Raw genomic sequence first — 21,430 nt, 5'->3', positions numbered from 1 at the left:
TTAGAAGTGAAAATTTTTAATTTCGGTATAATTTGGAGTAAAAGGGTAAAATGGTAATTTTACCATTCGAAATCGAAAATTTAATTTTTTGAAAGGATTTTGATCAAATTTAATTATTTGGAGTGTGAAATGAGTATGAGGAGTGAAAATTATGCATTATGGAAAATTTTCAATTTTTGGGGTAAAAATGTAATTTTTGAAAAGTTCGGGGGCAAAAGTGTAATTTTGAAAAATTTACTCCACCAAAACTTTGGAAAAATCTGGAAATTTCACTTAAGACTTGGATAAGTCAAAGGGAATGCATGGTGAAAAAAATAGGACAAGTGGATGGCTAGAAAAAAAAAATGAATTAATAAAATATTTAAAATATGAATAAAATAATATTATTTCATTAAACAATAAAAAGGCATAAAAAAAATCAGCCCACCCATTCTTCTTCTTCAACATTCGGCCAAGCAAGAAACAAGAGAGAGAAAGGAGAAAACAAAACCCTAGAGAGAGAAAATCAAAGAAAAAGTGTGAATTTTCAAGGAAATTAAGTGAAAAAGGTGAGATTTTTTCTATTAAGCTTGAGTTTTCTTATTCCCAAGCATTTCTCTTTATTTTCCATGATTAAATTACATGTTTTCATGATGAATTCAATTCTGAAAAAATGGGTTAGGAGAGAGAAAGTTGTTGGATTTATTTGATTTTAATTTATGTTAGTGTTTTTAGTTAGTTTAGCATATTTAGAAACAAAACAACAAGAAAAGAATTTATTTTCTCCCCCAACCATTAATGGCTGAATTTACCATGTAGTGAGTGAGGATGAGTTTGATTTTATTCTAGGAGAATTGGTTAAGGAATAATGAATTATGAGCCTAGAAAAATAATGGAAATTTTCGGAGCAAAAATACGAATTTTTACCCACTAGGGGTATTTTCGTAATTTACTATTGGGACTGATAATTTGCATCACACTGAGGGACATTAAGTTAATTTGGGTGCAATTGAGGTATAGAAACTGAAAAGAATTAAATTGGAGTTTAAACGAACCCGTTAGGAATTTAATCGGGTGATAAGACGAATTAGGCTAATACCAGATTTAGATAGTTACCAGTGCATTTTTGCATTCCATATCATGCATTGGTAGTCCAAATTAGTTTAATTTTGATTTAGTACCAACTTAGTGAATTCTCGATTTTGTACTGTGTCAAGGTGGTGAGTCCTCCAATAAAGGCAAGAAAATTACATCCGAGGACCAGTAGACAGAGTGCTTCGAAAGTCTGCATTCTAGACATTGTGAGTAAACTTATTATCGTCTTAATTATCTAGAGTAGTTTTATACAACTATGTGATTTTATGAAAAATGGGTTTAAATGGTAAATTGTTATGTTTTAAGGGAAATTGTGATTTTATAAAATGATTTTATAAATTTTCTGAAAAATCGAATATTGGTTTTGAAAATAGAGTAATTGGAGACTGCTAGTTTGTGTTGCAAATTTATGGTTCTGAATTGAATGGCTTATGACAATAAATGAGCATGAATGGCTAAACTGATTTTGGTGTTATAATTATTTATACTCTGTATTCAGCCTTGAGAGGCTAGGTTGTGATAAATTGCCATGACATGCTAGAATGAATTTTATTGATTGGTGGATTATATATTAATTATTTACTGCAGAGGGGGTTCCGTGGACCAGCCTATTAGAGGGGCACGGTAAACTCCATTATATTATTACCTTGAACGGAGAGGCGCGTAGGGTATCTCCTGGGGTATAGCTTAGGGTTCACTTCACGCCAAACCACCACGTGAAGGGGAACTCAGCCAACGCTAAGGAACGGCTGTATTTTTTTCAAACAAAAATATATTTTAAGTATACACAAAATTTTAACAACCTTGGCGGACTCGGTTAGATGCCCTGCGCAAGGTATCACCGAGTATGAGTTTTGGCACGAGCCAAAGTTTTAAGAAATTCATAAGCCAAGTTGATTTCTCGATTTTTATGGATTGATTTTATTTGGTTGAAAGGTAATGAAATTACAGTATGATGATTTATTTTAATTGTCTCCATTTACTCGACTTTAGATACTTTAGATGGTATCTGTTTACTCACTGGGATTTTATAATCTCACCACCCTCATTTCCTCACATTTCAGGCTTAGGGAATTCCATAGTTAGCTGATTTTGACAAGGACTTTCATTTGGACTCGAATCGGTAAAAGCTGTAGGTTTCCAGCTTCCGATACATTTTGGATAGATGTGGGCTCACGTGTCACTGTAAAAGAAATTTTATGCTTTGGTTATTTGTTTTATAGTATATATGTATATAATTATCTTTTACGCTATAAGAATTATGTATCGATAGTTTTATGAAAATTATTTTACAAGAAAATAGTTTATTTTATTGAATATTTTAATTATATTCAAATGGTTAAATTTTCACTTCAAATGAACGTTTTAGATACTTAAATTTTTTTTAAATCATTAAATATATATTTTCGGCTTACCTACTACATTTTTAGCAAGTTTCGAGGTTTTCGACAAAAATGACAAAAATGCCCCTATGAGCAAAAAAAAAATGTTATGTTATTATTTGGAAATGATTTGTAATCCTTCGTATTTTGATTATTTGATAACTTTTGCTCACCGGGGAAGTGCGAAAGCTGATACGAGAGCCTTGCGAGGTTTCGATCGACATTCGGGGTGAAGAATGTTTGTCGAGGCTTCGCGACGGTTGTCACGGGCTCGATGGGGAGTTCCGGGTCGTGACAATATTGGCTGCTGATCTTGATGTTTATTTGAGGAATTATGATGAATTATGAGCCTAGAAAAATAATGAGAATTTTCAGAACAAAAATATGAATTTTTACCCACTAGGGGCATTTTCGTAATTTGTTATCAGGACTGATAATTTGCACCACACTGAGAAACATTAAGTCAATTTGGGTGCAATTGAGGTACAAAAATTGAAAAAAAATTAATTTGGAGTTTAAACGGATGCGTATATCGATTTATTGGGTAAAAGACCGAAATAGGCTAACATCTCGTTTAGGTAAAATTTAGACATTTTGCACTTCATATCATGCATTAGTAGTATAAATTAGTTTATTTTGGTTTAGTACCAAAGTATTAAACCTCTTAATTGTACAATTTGTCAAGGTAGCGAATCCTCTAGCAAGGGCAAAGAAATCGCACTCGAGGAGTAATAGTTGGAGTACCCAAATTTAGTTTTCAAAAACTGTGAGTAAACTTATTATCGTCTTAATTATCTAGAGTAGTTTTATACAATTGTGTGATTTTAAGGAAAATGGGTTTAAATGGTAAATTGCTATGTTTTAAGAGAAATTGTGATTTTATAAAATGATTTTGTAAATTTTCTGGAAAATCGAATACTGGTTTTGAAAATAGAGTAATTGGAGACTGCCTGCTTGTGTTGTAAATTTATGGTTTTAAATTGAATGACTTATGATAATAAATGAGCATGAATGGCTAAATTGATTTTTGTGTTAGAATTATTTGTACTGTGTATTTAGCCTTGAGAGGCTAGGTTGCGATAAATTGCCATGTCATGCAAAAAAAGATTTTATAAATCAGGTGGTAGATAAAAGATTAGCTACTGCAGTGGTGGGGGGTTCCGTGGGCCAGCCTATTAGAGGGGCACGGTAAACTCCTTTATATTCTCACCTCGGTCGTAGAGGCGCGTAGGGTATCTCCTGAGGTGGGCTTTTTGAGTGCACTTCACGTGGACCACCGCGTGAGAGTGAGACTCAGCCAATGCTAAGGAACAGCTATGTTTCAAAATAAAAATATGGTTTATGCGAAATATGAATTTTTAACAACCTTGGTGGGCTTGGTTGGATACCCCTGGTCCAGGTGTCACCGAGTACAGGATTTGGCATGAGCCAAGTTTTGAGTAATTCACGAGCCATATTGATTATTTGGTTGAAATGAATATTCGTGATGTGAAAATTTTACTGAAGTTAATTATTTTTTTAATTGTCTCTATTTACTCGCCTTTAGATAGTTTAGATGGTGTCTGTTTACTCACTGGGATTTTATAATCTCACCACCCTCAATTCCACATATTTCAAGTTCGAGATAGCCGGTAGATAGCCAATTGCATCTTGGACTTCAGTTAGCCTTGCATTGTCAAAATTATAGGTTCACAGACTCGCATCTTATTGGTTAGTTGGGGGCCCACGTGTCATTGTAAAAGTAATTTTATATTTTCGTTATCTAATTTAAAATATGTATGAACATATTTAGCTTTTACACAATGTTTTTGGCGAGTTTCGATATTATCGAAGAAAAATGACAAAAATGCCCTTGTGAGCCAGAAAATAATATTTTATTGTTTTGATTTGGAAACGACTTATGATTTCTTGAAATGTAAGATTTAATAACTGTCGCTCACCGGGGAGATGCGGAAGCTGATGCTAAGCCTTGCGGGGTTCTGATCGACATTCGGGGTAATGAGTGCCTATCGGGACATCGCGGCGGTTGTCACGGGCCCGATGAGAGTTCTGGGTCATGACAATTAAAGTGGTATCAGAGCATGGTTTAAAGATAAGAGATTTTAATTTTAAAGCTTTGGATTTTAAAGTTTTTGGTTTTAAAGTTGTTTTAAGAAATCCACACTGACACTGCGTGGCCCAAGTTAAGTTAAGTTAAGTCAGGTTAAGTAGAATAGAATACGTGCATCTGCATATAGAATTTGGAGTTGTTTAGACTTGTTTTGGTTTTTCTTATAGATCTTATGAGAGTTATAGGAACTCATGTTCCCAGTAATTCACTTTCTTGTTAATGTCATGCAAAGGTCATAAGTAGGGCCGTTGTGCGGGTTTAAGATGCCACCCGTGACACGAGCCAGTGTTTGAGAGATCTTAAAACGAATGCTCCTAATGAAAGATTAATGAAATGCTATATCCCTTCGATTATGGATGGAGAAATTTGGAATTGGACAAATAGGCCGTGATAATTTATTCATTTGGTGGAGTGTATAAATTAAGCATTGAGGTAAGAGTAAATTCATACGTATGTGCATGAAGATAAGAACACTATGTTAATTGAGCGTGTTATGCCCATATAAAAGTGGTGTTGATTTCAATTAAGCGATTGTGAGATTTTAAAAATTGATTGGAGCTATTATAGTTCATGGATATAAGCACGTGAACTAACTCGAGAGTGAATACTAATGATTACTATAATTGATGTGTGGTCATGAAGTAAGAAGTTAGTAAACAAATCTGCTCTAAGGATGAGCTTGAACTTTGTTATGCATAGTAAGGAGGAGCCAAGGGATTAAAGGACTATATGTGGAATTGACAGCTTGAGGTTAAATGACTTGAAAATGTCGAATCTAGTCTAAGTGCCATATGAAGTTCTATAATTGAGATTGATATACGAATTACTTGAAAGATCAATTTAAAAGTTTATTCGGTTCAAAGTGTGACCTATAATACGAATGATCAGTCTTAAAGGTGATCTCCCCAAAGCAAGGAATTTAGAAAATGTTGATGTTTGGATATACTCTAAGAGAGAGAACTTCTGCATCCTAAGTTTAGGACAACTTTGATCTTATGATTGCAAAGGCAAGGTATAATAACTAAGTAAATTATTCACTTAATAAATGTGATTGATTATTGATGAATATAGTCAAAATCTTGACGTTTAGTGGTATACAATTTGATAATTATGTATTCAAAGGTTATTTGGAGACAATTTCTTTATCAAATTTGCACTAAATGCTATGGTAAAGTGTCACGACCCGGTACTCCCCTCGAGCCCGTGACAACCGCCGCGGTGTCCCGGTAGACACTAATTGCCCGGAATGTCAACCCGAAATCCCGCAAGGCTTTACTATCAGTTTCTCTGTTCCCTTGTGAGCAACCATTGTCAAATATCGTGTTCTAAAATATTTTAAGCTGTTTCCAACTTTAAACAAATAAAATATTAATTTTTTCGTCTCACAAGGGTATTTTGGTCATTTTTATCAAAAATTTTAAAACTGGCTAAAACGTAATATACAAGTACAAAACACACAATTCATATTCAAAATGAGTTTAAAAGTCTAAAATCTTCATTTAAAACGAAATTATGGTTATTTGAATATAATAAGAAAATAAAAGAAATATTAAGTAAAATATTCTATTTTCTTATAAAACAATATTTATAGAGTTATACGTGAATAATTTTTATAACGTAAAAGTTAAATAAATTTATACATACTTAAATACAATAAGTCAAAATATTTAATTTAATTTACAATAACAAGAGTGCCCCCGAATAAACAAAAGTAAAGAGGACTGTGAACCTACGGTTTGGAAAATGCAGATCCCACTGTAGTCCTCGATGAGATCAGCTATCTACAGTCTATACTGAACCTGAAATGGGTGGAAATGAGGGTGGTGAGATTATAAAATCCCAATGAGTAAACAAACATCATCATAAACATCTAGAGTTGAGTACATGGAGACAATAAAGTAAATCATCATAAACTGGGTTATAGCATTAGAACACATTTTGTTCAAAACACGTAAAGAGGCTTATGAATCTCATAAAAATCTAGGCTTGTGCCATAAATCCATTCTCGGGGACACCTTGGCCGAGGCATCCTACCGAGACCGCCAAGGCTATTAAAATTCACATTTCACATAAATCATGTTTTTGTTTTGAAAACATAGCCGTTCCTTGGCGTTGGCTGAGTTCCCCCTCACGTGGTGGTTTAGCGTGAAGTGAACCCTAAACTTTACCCCTGGAGATACCCTACGCACCTCTCCGTTCGAGGTAAGAATATAATGGGGTTTACCGTGCCCCTCTAAAAGGCTGGTCCATAGAAACCCCCTACTGCAGTGATTAATTAATATATAATCCACCATATAATAAAACTCAATAACATGATATGGCAATTTTGTAATTCGTAGTTTTTCAAGGTAACCAAACAATTCGCATTTCAATACAATTGCCAACTAGCCAATCATGCTCGATTTATCATAAGCCAATTAATTTAAACAATCAAATTGCCACAATTAACAGTCTCCGTGTACTCTATTTTTCAAAATCACTATTAATTTCAAAACAATTTATAATTTAATTTCATTGAAACTCATTTATTCATAAAACATGAAAATTTATCTTTTTAAATTCCTTTTTCCATAGAATTCATGAAAGCATCTAAAAACCACCCTAGATAATTAAAATGACAGTAAGTTTACTCACAATGTCTAGAATGAAGACTTTCGAAGCACTCTGTCTACTGGTCCTCGGATGCAATTTCCTTGCCTTTATCGGAGGACTCACCACCTTGACACAGTACAAAATCGAGAGTTTCACCAAGTTGGTACTAAATCAAAATTAAACTAATTTAGACTACCAATGCATGATATGGAATGCAAAAATGCACTGGTAACTATCTAAACCCGGTATTGGCCTAATTCGTCTTATCACCCGATTAAATTCCTAACGGGTCCGTTTAAACTCCAATTTAATTCTTTTCAGTTTCTATACCTCAATTGCACCCAAATTAACTTAATGTCCCTCAGTGTGGTGCAAATTATCAGTCCCAACAGCAAATTACGAAAATACCCCTAGTGGGTAAAAATTCGTATTTTTGCTCCGAAAATTCCCATTATTTTTCTAGGCTCATAATTCATCATTCCTTAACCAATTCTCCTAGAATAAAATCAAACTCATCCTCACTCACTACATGGTAAATTCAGCCATTAATGGTTGGGGGAGAAAATAAATTCTTTTCTTGTTGTTTTGTTTCTAAATATGCTAAACTAACTAAAAACACTAACATAAATTAAAATCAAATAAATCCAACAACTTTCTCTCTCCTAACCCATTTTTTCAGAATTTAATTCATCATGAAAACATGTAATTTAATCATGGAAAATAAAGAGAAATGCTTGGGAATTAGAAAACTCAAGCTCAATAGAAAAAACTCACCTTTTTCACTTAATTTCCTTGAAAATTCACACTTTTTCTTTGATTTTCTCTCTCTAGGGTTTTGTTTTTGTTTTCTCTCTCTTCTTGCTGGTTTGGCCGGCCATGGGGTGGAAGATGGGCTGATTTTGTGCCTTTTAAAAAGGAAAATAATAAATTAATAAAGGCATGACACATGGCATCATGTCATTGGCCCGTTTTTAAAATTTTAAAAATTTAAACATTTTATCTCCACCACATGTTTAGTCAAGGGTCAAAGATGAAGACAAAGGAAGACCATGTGCTGGAAAAATATCCTGGTGGTGGAAAATTACAATTTTGCCCCTGAGGTGGCAAAATTACCATTTTACCCCTATACTCCAAATTATACCGAAATTAAAATTTTTCACTTCTAAACCTCAAATCATACTTCAATAAGTCAAATTATACTCTAATAAGTCGAATGGGGTCAAAAAATCTTTTCTAAAATTCCCATTTTGTCCTCAGGTGGCAAATGACCATTTTGCCCCTAGTTAGTGAAAATTCCGATTTGACTCCAAATTGATCCTCAAACTCCAAATTACCATTTTAAGTCATCCATGAACTGTGAAACTCTTAATCTCACCTTAAAATTTCTATTTGATCTACTTCGAGGATTAAATAAACTTTGTTGTACCTCTAGGTACAATACCGACTTTTGTAAATTTTTCGGGACTCTCCTAGCATGCAATCATGCTATCATCACATGTATGTCATGAATAGTATTTTATAAGGTCGGGCTTTACAGCACTACCCCCCTTAAAATAAAATTTTGACCTCAAAATTTCACTTACTTGATTCGAATAAAAGATGTGGATATTGGTTTCTCATCTGGCTCTCGACTTCCCACGTCATCTCCTCCATTCGAGCATTCTTCCACAATACTTTCACCATTGGAATGCTCTTGTTCCTTAGCACTCGATCCTTTCGATCTAGAATACGTACAGGCTGCACCTCGAACTTCAAATCCTCATGCAACTCAATGGAAGGTGTCTCTAAAATGTGAGAGGGATAGGGAACATACTTTTTCAACATCGAGACATGGAAGACATTATGAATTCGATCTAACTCTGGGGGTAATTCAAGTCTGTAAGCCACTGGCCCAATCCTTTCAATGATACGAAAAGGTCCAATGTATCTTGGATTGAGCTTTCCCCTCTTCGCGAATCGAATCACACCTTTCATCATCCAATAAATACCACAAATTATCACAATAGTATAATCAAATAAGATTTAATACTTGGAAATTTCAAATTATTACCTTTCCAAGGAGAAACCTTAAGAAAAACTTTATCGTCGACTTCAAACTCCAAATCTTTCCTTCGTTTATCCGAATAATTCTTCTGCCTATCTTGAGCTGTCTTTAATCGCTCTCGGATAACTTTGACCTTATCGTTTGTCAAATCAATCAATTTCACATTCACCAATTTCCTCTCACCTACTTCATCCCAACAGAGCGGAGTTCGGCATTTCCTTCCATACAAAGCCTCGTATGGTGCCATCCCAATACTAGACTGAAAACTGTTATTATAAGCAAACTCCACCAATGGCAAGTGTCTGTCCCAACTCCCAATAAAGTCAATGACACAAGCCCGTAACATATCCTCCAAGGTCTGAATAGTTCTCTCAGATTGACCATCTGTCTGTGGATGAAAGGCAGTACTAAATCTCAATTTAGTTCCAAGAGCTTCCTGAAATTTCGGCCAAAATCGAGAAGTAAATCGAGGGTCTCGATCTGACACAATAGAAACTGGGACTCCGTGTAATCTCACAATCTCATCTATATAAAGTCTTGCCAGCCTCTCAATAGAATACGTGCTATGGATAGCCAAGAAATGGGCGGACTTAGTCAATCTATCCACAATCACCCAAATAGCATCCTTCCCACTTTGTGTCCGCGGCAAACCCAATACAAAGTCCATAGTCACATGTTCCCACTTCCATTCAGGAATCGGTAAAGGTTGAAGAGTACCTGACGGTTTTTGATGCTCCGCCTTGATCTGTTGGCATGTGAGACATTTTGCTACAAACTCTGCTATGTCTCGTTTCATACCCGGCCACCAATAACTTTCTTTAATAGTCCGATACATCTTGGTGCTTCCGGGATGTAAAGCGTAGGCGGAAGAATGAGCTTCCTCCAAAATAGCTCGTCTCAACTGATCATCCTTAGGAACACAAATTCGGTCTCTAAGCATGAAAGTACCATCATCGCTGAGTCTAAACTCACTAGCTTCTCCATCTTGTAGCTTTTGAACTTCCTGTTTCAACCAATCATCAGATTTCTGCAATTCTCTTATCTGATTCAACAATGAAGGTCTCACGACGAAACTAGCAAGTAGGGTTCCATCATCACCATTATTCAACTGGATCCCTAGAGATTTCATCTCAAGTAACATCAGAAAATAAGAACTTTGAAGTGTTGCTAACGACGATGAGGATTTACGACTTAAGGCATCCGCTACAACATTTGCTTTTCCCGGATGATAATCAATCACTAAGTCATAATCCTTAATCAACTCCAACCATCGTCTCTGTCTCAAGTTAAGCTCTTTCTGGGTGAGCAAATACTTCAAACTTTTATGATCAGAAAAAATCCGACAACGCTCACCATATAAATAATGTCTCCAAATCTTCAATGCGAACACTACTGCTGCTAACTCCAAGTCATGAGTAGGGTAATTCGTCTCGTGCTTCTTCAACTGTCGGGAAGCATAAGCTATTACTTTCTCATCCTGCATCAACACACACCCTAATCCCAACTTAGATGCATCGCTGTATACCACAAATTCTTTTCCACTAACAGGAAGTGTTAAAACGGGAGCGGAGGTTAACCGGTTCTTTAGCTCCTGAAATCGATTCTCACAAACATCATCCCACTCATACTTAACTCCTTTACGAGTCAAACGAGTCAGAGGAGCTGCTATCAAAGAAAATCCCTGAACAAATCTTCGGTAATAACCGGCTAAGCCAAGGAAACTGCGAATCTCAGTTACCGTTCTCGGTTGCTCCCATTGCAAGATTGCCTCAATCTTCTTGGGATCGACATAAATTCCAGCTCCGGACACCACATGTCCCAAGAAAACCACTTCCTTCAACCAGAATTCACATTTAGAGAACTTGGCATAGAGTTGTCTCTCGCGCAAAGTTTGCAACGCAATGCGCAAATGGGCAGCATGTTCATCATCATTCTTCGAATAAACCAAGATGTCATCGATGAATACTATCACAAACTTATCCAAGTATGGATGGAACACCCTGTTCATAAGATCCATAAAAACTGCCGGGGCATTAGTCAAACCAAACGGCATCACCAGAAACTCATAATGCCCATAACGCGTCTTGAAGGCAGTCTTAGGTACATCCTGCTCCTTAATCCTCAACTGATAGTACCCAGATCTCAAATCAATCTTAGAGAATACCATAGAACCTCGTAATTGATCAAAATGATCATCTATCCGGGGTAAAGGGTATTTATTCTTGATGGTCACTCGGTTCAGCTGACGGTAATCAATACACAATCGAAGAGTGCCATCTTTCTTCTTTACAAATAGGACTGGTGCTCCCCAAGGAGAAATGCTAGGGCGAATGAAACCTTTATCCACCAAATCTTGCAACTGGGCTTTTAGTTCCTTCAACTCTGCTGGAGCCATTCTATATGGAGGAATAGAAATAGGTGCGGTACCCGAAAGTAAATCAATAGGGAACTCAAGCTCTCGATTAGGAGGTATTCCCGGTAAATCATCAGGAAATACATCAGGAAACTCACTTACTATTGGGACATCCTCTAACTTAGGTTCCCCCTTTGAAGTATCGATCACGTATGCCAAATAAGTCGGATACCCTTTTTGCACTAATTTTTGAAGCTTCGATGGCCGAGATTACACAAGATGGTAATACTCGACGTTCCCCTACAAACACAATCTCTGCTCCCTCCGAATTCTGAAGAACAACTTCTTTTCGGAAACAATCCACGTTCGCCCGATGTGCAGTTAACCAGTCCATACCTAATATTAAATCAAAATCCAAGATCTCTAGAGGAATTAAGTCACCCCTAAATTCTTCCTCACCTACCCTTACCCCACAGTCTCTATAACAAGTATTTCTAATCAACTGTTCTCCTAGAGGGGTATGCACTACAATTTCTTCCTCTAATGGTGACAGGTTTCTATCAGTAATTGATGCAAATGTCGTACTCACATAAGATCTATCTGAGCCAGAATCTATCAAAACATAAGCATCTTTATCAAATAAAGACATAGTACCTGTCACTGCTCCAGGTCGGACTCGTGCCTCATCTTCTGTCACAGCAAAAACTCTTGTCGCGGTACGAGTCTGTGGTCTCGAAGGTGGATGTGACGGGGTATTACTCTCCACACCAGACCGTATGGCTACTCCCTGTCTTGGTGGTAACCTAGAAGAATCTCTCCTCTGTATATCTGTGCGAGCTGGTGGAGATGATGCAGCTACAGTGGCTCGTCCTAACTATGGGCAATTACTCCTAATGTGACCCGTCTGTCCACATTGGAAACATCTTGTTGGCCCTCTACATAGCCCACTATGATAATTCCCACAATTTCTACATCTGTCAGAACCTCCGAGACTCTTCCCAGAACCAGTCATAGCAGATCTGCTAAACCTCGAAGGTCTCTGCTGTGATGGTGGAAATGGAGGTCGAGGAGATGTCACGGAAACAGAAGTAGTGCTCCCTGAAGTCGCTGAGTCCTTGCCTCTTTTTACTGGCTGACTAGAAGACATACCAGGATTCCTCCTTTTTGCAAACTCAGTCCGAATCCTTCTATTCTCAGTCGCGAGCTTCTCAGCCCGTAAAGCCATCTGTACCACCTCCTTATGTGGCTCCCTACCAATCACTGTCATTCGCTCTCTGATCTCATTACGGAGCCCTTCCTCGAAATAGCTGGCCTGATCTTGCTCAGATTTCACCAGATCCGGCACATATAACATCAACTCGTTAAAACGAGTCTCGTACTCCTCTACAGTTAGATTTCCCTGTTTCAAACTCAGAAATTCTCTCTTCTTTTCTTTTTGATGGAAATAAGTGAAATACTGACCATCGAATTCCCTGAGAAAATCGGACCATGTCTGAGGAGTAGCGAAACGGGACTTCACCGAATTCCACCAAGTACGAGCCCTCTTCTCTAATAATCTCGTAGACCACCATCAGCTTCATGTCATCATCTAATCCCATATCAGAGAGAGTCTCAGACACCTGATTAATCCAGTCATTTGCCACAGTGGCATCCAACTCACCAGTGAAAGATACACAACCCAATTGCCTAGCCTCCTTCAGCTTCTTGGAAATGGATACATCCTGTATTGGTGGTGGAACTAAATGAGTAGCTGGAGGCACTACAGGTGGAACTTGACCAGTCTGAGCTTGACCAGCCATTGCTGCAAAGAAAGCTGCCAATGCCTGTGCTGCCTCAGTAGGCATGGCGGGAATACCAGTAGGTGGCTGAGGAGATGGAGGATGTGGAGGACTATCGGCCTGCTCAGCAGCAGGTGCTGCCCGAATGGTAGATGCAGCTGATTCCTCCTCTACTGTATCTGGCTGATGACGTTGGGAACGACCTCTTCCCCTCCCAACCAATCTAGTGAGAGGTGGGCGTCCGCGTCAAGGAGGCATTATAATCTATAAAAAAAATACGAGCAAGTTTAGGTAACCTTAGGCTCTATATGCAAATGCATGCATTCTATTCAACCTAACCTAACTTAACTTAATCCGGGCCACACTGATATTGTCAATATTTAAAACAACTTTAAAACTAAAAACTTTGATCTTGAAAACCAAAAGCTCTGATACCAATCGAATTGTCACGACCTGGTACTCCCCTCGAGCCCGTGACAACCGTCGCGGTGTCCCGGTAGACACTTATTGCCCGGAATGTCAACCCGAAATCCCGCAAGGCTTTACTATCAGTTTCTCTGTTCCTTTGTGAGCAACCATTGTCAAATATCGTGTTCTAAAATATTTTAAGCTGTTTTCAACTTTAAACAAATAAAATATTAATTTTTTCGTCTCACAAGGGTATTTTGGTCATTTTTATCAAAAATTTTAAAACTGGCTAAAACGTAATATACAAGTACAAAACACACAATTCATATTCAAAATGAGTTTAAAAGTCTAAAATCTTCATTTAAAACGAAATTATGGTTATTTGAATATAATAAGAAAATAAAAGAAATATTAAGTAAAATATTCTATTTTCTTATAAAACAATATTTATAGAGTTATACGTGAATAATTTTTATAACGTAAAAGTTAAATAAATTTATACATACTTAAATACAATAAGCCAAAATATTTAATTTAATTTACAATAACAAGAGTGCCCCCGAATAAACAAAAGTAAAGAGGACTGTGAACCTACGGTTTGGAAAATGCAGATCCCACTGTAGTCCTCGATGAGATCAGCTATCTACAGTCTATACTGAACCTGAAATGGGTGGAAATGAGGGTGGTGAGATTATAAAATCCCAATGAGTAAACAAACATCATCATAAACATCTAGAGTTGAGTACATGGAGACAATAAAGTAAATCATCATAAACTGGGTTATAGCATTAGAACACATTTTGTTCAAAACACGTAAAGAGGCTTATGAATCTCATAAAAATCTAGGCTTGTGCCATAAATCCATTCTCGGGGACACCTTGGCCGAGGCATCCTACCGAGATCGCCAAGGCTATTAAAATTCACATTTCACATAAATCATGTTTTTGTTTTGAAAACATAGCCGTTCCTTGGCGTTGGCTGAGTTCCCCCTCACGTGGTGGTTTAGCGTGAAGTGAACCCTAAACTTTACCCCTGGAGATACCCTACGCGCCTCTCGGTTCGAGGTAAGAATATAATGGGGTTTACCGTGCCCCTCTAAAAGGCTGGTCCACAGAAACCCCCTACTGCAGTGATTAATTAATATATAATCCACCATATAATAAAACTCAATAACATGATATGGCAATTTTGTAATTCGTAGTTTTTCAAGGTAACCAAACAATTCGCATTTCAATACAATTGCCAACTAGCCAATCATGCTCGATTTATCATAAGCCAATTAATTTAAACAATCAAATTGCCACAATTAACAGTCTCCGTGTACTCTATTTTTCAAAATCACTATTAATTTCAAAACAATTTATAATTTAATTTCATTGAAACTCATTTATTCATAAAACATGAAAATTTATCTTTTTAAATTCCTTTTTCCATTGAATTCATGAAAGCATCTAAAAACCACCCTAGATAATTAAAATGACAGTAAGTTTACTCACAATGTCTAGAATGCAGACTTTCGAAGCACTCTGTCTACTGGTCCTCGGATGCAATTTCCTTGCCTTTATCGGAGGACTCACCACCTTGACACAGTACAAAATCGAGAGTTTCACCAAGTTGGTACTAAATCAAAATTAAACTAATTTAGACTACCAATGCATGATATGGAATGCAAAAATGCACTGGTAACTATCTAAACCCGGTATTGGCCTAATTCGTCTTATCACCCGATTAAATTCCTAACGGGTCCGTTTAAACTCCAATTTAATTCTTTTCAGTTTCTATACCTCAATTGCACCCAAATTAACTTAATGTCCCTCAGTGTGGTGCAAATTATCAGTCCCAACAGCAAATTACGAAAATACCCCTAGTGGGTAAAAATTCGTATTTTTGCTCCGAAAATTCCCATTATTTTTCTAGGCTCATAATTCATCATTCCTTAACCAATTCTCCTAGAATAAAATCAAACTCATCCTCACTCACTACATGGTAAATTCAGCCATTAATGGTTGGGGGAGAAAATAAATTCTTTTCTTGTTGTTTTGTTTCTAAATATGCTAAACTAACTAAAAACACTAACATAAATTAAAATCAAATAAATCCAACAACTTTCTCTCTCCTAACCCATTTTTTCAGAATTTAATTCATCATGAAAACATGTAATTTAATCATGGAAAATAAAGAGAAATGCTTGGGAATAAGAAAACTCAAGCTTAATAGAAAAAAACTCACCTTTTTCACTTAATTTCCTTGAAAATTCACACTTTTTCTTTGATTTTCTCTCTCTAGGGTTTTGTTTTTGTTTTCTCTCTCTTCTTGCTGGTTTGGCCGGCCATGGGGTGGAAGATGGGCTGATTTTGTGCCTTTTAAAAAGGAAAATAATAAATTAATAAAGGCATGACACATGGCATCATGTCATTGGCCCGTTTTTAAAATTTTAAAAATTTAAACATTTTATCTCCACCACATGTTTAGTCAAGGGTCAAAGATGAAGACAAAGGAAGACCATGTGCTGGAAAAATATCCTGGTGGTGGAAAATTACAATTTTGCCCCTGAGGTGGCAAAATTACCATTTTACCCCTATACTCCAAATTATACCGAAATTAAAATTTTTCACTTCTAAACCTCAAATCATACTTCAATAAGTCAAATTATACTCTAATAAGTCGAATGGGGTCAAAAAATCTTTTCTAAAATTCCCATTTTGTCCTCAGGTGGCAAATGACCATTTTGCCCCTAGTTAGTGAAAATTCCGATTTGACTCCAAATTGATCCTCAAACTCCAAATTACCATTTTAAGTCATCCATGAACTGTGAAACTCTTAATCTCACCTTAAAATTCCTATTTGATCTAGTTCGAGGATTAAATAAACTTTGTTGTACCTCTAGGTACAATACCGACTTTTGTAAATTTTTCGGGACTCTCCTAGCATGCAATCATGCTATCATCACATGTATGTCATGAATAGTATTTTATAAGGTCGGGCTTTACATAAAGGCATATCAATGTTAATATGAAAATGTATCCAAGAATGATCTTAACATATCACCAAAGGAGATTAAACATGTTGAAGTTAATGTTCTAATAGTGTGCATATGATAAAAAGTTAGTTTGTAAGTTGTAGTTTTCATGAAATATATAAGGATTATCAATATATGGACATACACTTGGAGTTGTAATTTACAAGTTTGGAGTATTTAAGATATGATTAAATGGAATTAGCATTAGTTAAGGTACGTGAATCTTCTAATTAAATTTTGTGGAGTATACATGATAGTAAAATGGAGGAACAGAGTGTCGTGATACTATATGGTGAAGTTACTATACAATATGGAAAGAGTATTCTAAAGTGGGATTTATTGACTGATGATAAGTGATGTGCAATCTGAGATACATGTAGCTATGAATAAATTTGGAGATCTTTGCTTAAGCAAACTCGTACTAAATGTTATGGTAAAGATATATGAATGTTAGTGGCAAAATAAAGACATTAAACCAATGTTCTGATCGCGTACTTGTGATAGAAAGTTAGTATTGCTAATTGTGGTATAAACTCAGAGGGAATGTAAAACCCGACCCTATAAATTCATGTCATGACATACATGCATTGAGTAGCATGTTATTACGCTAGAAAAGCACCTAAGAATAGACAAAACTCGGTATTGTACCTAATGGTACACTTGAGTTGATTTAACCTCGAACTAGTTCAAATAGGAATAGTATGATGAATTTAATATTTTATACTCAAGGAATGACTAAAAAATGATTGTTCGGAGTTCGAGGGTTCATTTGGGTTAAAATTTGAAATTTTGATGTTCAAGGGCAAAATCGTCATTTTGCCACCTAAGATAATAATTTGATCATGGAGTGAAAATTTTGACCAAGATTAACTATTTGGAGTATAATTTAATGATAGGAAGTGAAAAAGTTTAATTCTGGTGATTTCTGGAGTGTAGGGGCAAAATCGTAATTTTGCCACCCATGGACAAAATTTGAGATTTTGAGAGAATTTAGATCAAATTTGGCAAATTGGAGAATGGTATGAGTATAAGGGATGAAAAATATGTCTATGGGCAATTTTTCAGTTTTTTGGGCAAAAATGTAATTTTTCACTTTTACGGGGGTAAAAGTGTAAATTTCAAAAATTACTCCACCAAGACTTTGGATGAGTCTGAGAATTGTATCTAAGCTATGAATATATGAGACAAGTGTATGGTGAAAATTTGGAAACAAATGGATGAAATTTTAAAAATGGGCTAATGGGAAAGTGACATGTGGCATTTTTTTAATGATATAATATTATTTTAATGAAAAGTCAGCCCATTTAAACCCAAATTTTAAGTGCTGGCCGGCCATAAGGAAGAACAAGAGAGGAAATAGAGAGGAAAGGAAGAAAAAAAGAAAAACCAAAGAGCAACAAGAAAATTCAAAGGGAAATTCGCGTTTTTCGCCCGTTTACGCGTCTAACGGTAAGAATTTTCGATTTTAGCTTGATTTCTACCTTTCCTATACCTTTATTTCCATTTAGCATGCTTGAGGAGAGAGATCAAAAAGTGATATCAAGGCCTGGACGAAATTCTAGGGGAGAGAAATTGAAATTTTTAGGTTTTGATTTTTAGTTAAATTGATAGTTTTAGTTAGTTAAATGTGTTTAGAAATTAAATTGGGCAAGAAATCATTAAATTTTCACAATACCCACTCTTGGCTGGATGCTCAATGCTGTACAATGATGATGAATTGATTTTATTCTAAGGAAAATGAAGAGAAAATGATGAAAAACGATTAAACGTGATAGAAAAACAAAATAGAAAATTAACCGAGTTAATGTCCCATTTTTGGCCGAATTTTCCAAGGAAGGGAGTGAGCTGATTTTGTTGTTTTTAGAAGGTTATTGGCTGATATTTAATGGTTAGAAATGTTGGAGAGAGAATGGGATGATTTAGAGCTAAAATGGAGTGCGTTAGCAATTTATTGGGCAAAGTGCCAAAAATAGGTTAATACCGCGTTTAAGCCGGTTTAGGCTATTGCATTTCATACCATGCATTAGTATAGGATTTAAGTTAATTATATAGTGATTTAGCATCAATGTGATGAATTGTGTAAATTTTTGTGATGTGTCTAGGAGGAGAGCCTTCCGGAAAAGGCAAAGAAGTCGTACCCGACGAGTAATGATCGGGGCGCTTAGAAAGCTTTTAGTTTGTGCAAACGGTGAGTAAACTTATTATTATTATAAATTATCTAGAGTTTATTTTTAAATGCCCTTTATGTATTTTATGAAATGAAAACGGGATTTTTGATGTTTTAGGAATAAATGTGATAAATAAAAATATATTGTATTGATTATGAAATTGAGTAATTGGAGGCTGCAAACTGACTTGAAAAATATATATTTTCCTAGGAATGGCTTATGAGAAATGAGTATATGTGGCTATATTTGGTGAGTGCATTTGGAAAATTTATGTAAGTTGATTTTACTATGCAGGCTGGATAAATAAATAAAAGCCACGTTATACTATCGAAATTTTATTAAAATTGGTGGGTTAGTCACTGCAGTGACGGGTTTTCGTGGACTGCCTATTAGAGGGGCACGGTAAACCCAGTTATATAGTTACTCCGATTGTAGAGGCGAGGAGGGTAACTCCCGGGGTAGTATTAGAGCTCACTTCACACGAACCCCCACGTGAATGTGTAACTCGGCCAACACCAAGGAACGGCTGGTTTTAAAAATAAAAATGTGTTTCACGTGTGAATATTTTAACACCCTTGGCGGACTCTGTTAGATGCCTCGGCCAAGGTATCCCCGAGGATTAGTTTTGGCTTGAGCCTTGTTTTAATAAAAGACATAAGCCTTAACAACTGTTTTGGTAAATTACAAATATTTTATGGTTTAAGAAATAAATTGGAAACATTGTGAAATGGGTTGAAATTTGTTGTTTAAACTTACATCCATTTTACTCGCCTTTAGATATTTATGATAATGTCTGTTTACTCATTGGGATTGCAAAATCTCACCCAACTCCTTTCCACCCATTTTAGGTTTAGTATAGACTGTAGATAGTTGATCTCATCGAGGACTACCATTGGATCTGCATTTTTCAAACCGTAGGTTCACAGTCCTCTTTACTTTTGTTTATTCGGGGGCCCTCTTGTTATTGTAAATTAAATTAAATATTTTGGCTTACTGTATTTCAGTATGTATAAATTTATTTAGCTTTTACGCTATAAAAAAATTATTCACGTATAACTCTATAAATATTGTTTTATAAGAAAATAGAATATTTTTCTTAATATTTTTTTTATTTTCTTATTATATTCAAATAACCGTAATTTCGTTTTAAATGAAGATTTTAGACTTTTAAACTCATTTTGAATATGAATTATGTGTTTTGTACTTGTATATTACGTTTTAGCCAGTTTCAAAATTTTTGAGAAAAAAATGACCAAAATACCCCTATATGGCGAAAATTTTATTTTGATTGTTTTTGATCTAAAATAGTATATATTCTCTAAAAACTCGATATTTAACAATGATTGCTCACAGGAAAGGAAAGAAACTGATATGTAAGCCTTGCGGGGTTCCGGTTGGCATTACGGATAATGAGTGTCAATCGGGACGTCGCGGCGATTGTCATGGGCCTGAGGCACTGGGGTAAAGCTTAGGGTTCACTTCACGCCAAACCACCACGTGAAGGGGAACTCAGCCAACGCCAAGGAACGGCTATATTTTTCTCAAACTAAAATATATTTTAAGTGTACACAAAATTTTAACAGCCTTGGCGGACTCGGTTAGATGCCCTGCGCAAGGTATCAACGAGTATGAGTTTTGGCACGAGCTAAAGTTTTAAGAAATTCATAAGCCAAGTTGATTACTCGATTTATATGGATTGATTTTATTTGGTTGAAATGAACTGAAAGGTAATGAAATTACAGTATGATGACTTATTTTAATTGTCTCCATTTACTCGGCTTTAGATACTTTAGATGGTACCTGTTTACTCACTGGGATTATAAAATCTCACCCCTTCTTCCTATACATTTTTCAGGCTCAGGACAGTTTGTAGATAGTCGAGTAGGACGAGAACTAAGCTCGGAACTGCATTATAGAAAGTAAGAGTTCACAGTCTTACATCATCTTGGTCAATTGGAGCCCACGTGTCATTGCAGATCAAAACTTATATTTTGGTTATCTGTATTTCTATTCATACAATTTTTACTTTACTTTCATGTGCAAAAAATTATTTACGAATATTTCTATAAAAATTTATTTTATGAGAAAATAGAATATTTTATTAATTATTTTTGAATAGTACTAGTTGTTAACAATTTGCTTTCAAATGAACGTTTCAGATACTTATTTTGTTTTTAAATCATTAAATATATATTTTTTGCTTACCTATTACATTTTTAGCAAGTTTTGAGATTTTTGACGAAAAATTACGAAAATGCCCCTATGAGCCAGAAAATAATATTTTATTGTTCTTATTTGAAAATGACTTATGCTTTTTTTAAATGCGAGATTTTATAATTGTTGCTCACCGGGGAGATGCGAAAGTTGATGCTAAGCCTTACGGGGTTTCGATAGGCATTCGGGGTGAAGAATGTCTGTCGAGGCCTCGTGGCGGTTGTCACGGGCTCGATGAGGAGTTTCGGGTCGTGACATGTGCTCTAATTGTATAACCCAGTTTATGAT

General features: G+C 35.7%; 1 long non-coding RNA gene across 1 annotated transcript; it reads left to right on the top strand.

The window, feature by feature from the left end:
* Positions 1-203: 203 nt before the first annotated feature.
* On the top strand, positions 204-20,963 carry LOC148762190 (uncharacterized). The gene is made up of 3 exons (XR_016027179.1): positions 204-548; positions 1,197-1,280; positions 20,784-20,963. It is a non-coding gene; the product is annotated as an uncharacterized LOC148762190 (long non-coding RNA).
* Positions 20,964-21,430: the final 467 nt, after the last annotated feature.

The sequence above is a fragment of the Theobroma cacao genome, chromosome 6, assembly GCF_053813885.1.
Source record: "Theobroma cacao isolate CCN51 chromosome 6, ASM5381388v1, whole genome shotgun sequence".
Classification (NCBI taxonomy): domain Eukaryota; kingdom Viridiplantae; phylum Streptophyta; class Magnoliopsida; order Malvales; family Malvaceae; genus Theobroma; species Theobroma cacao.
This window is presented reverse-complemented; position numbering and strand designations above follow the sequence as displayed.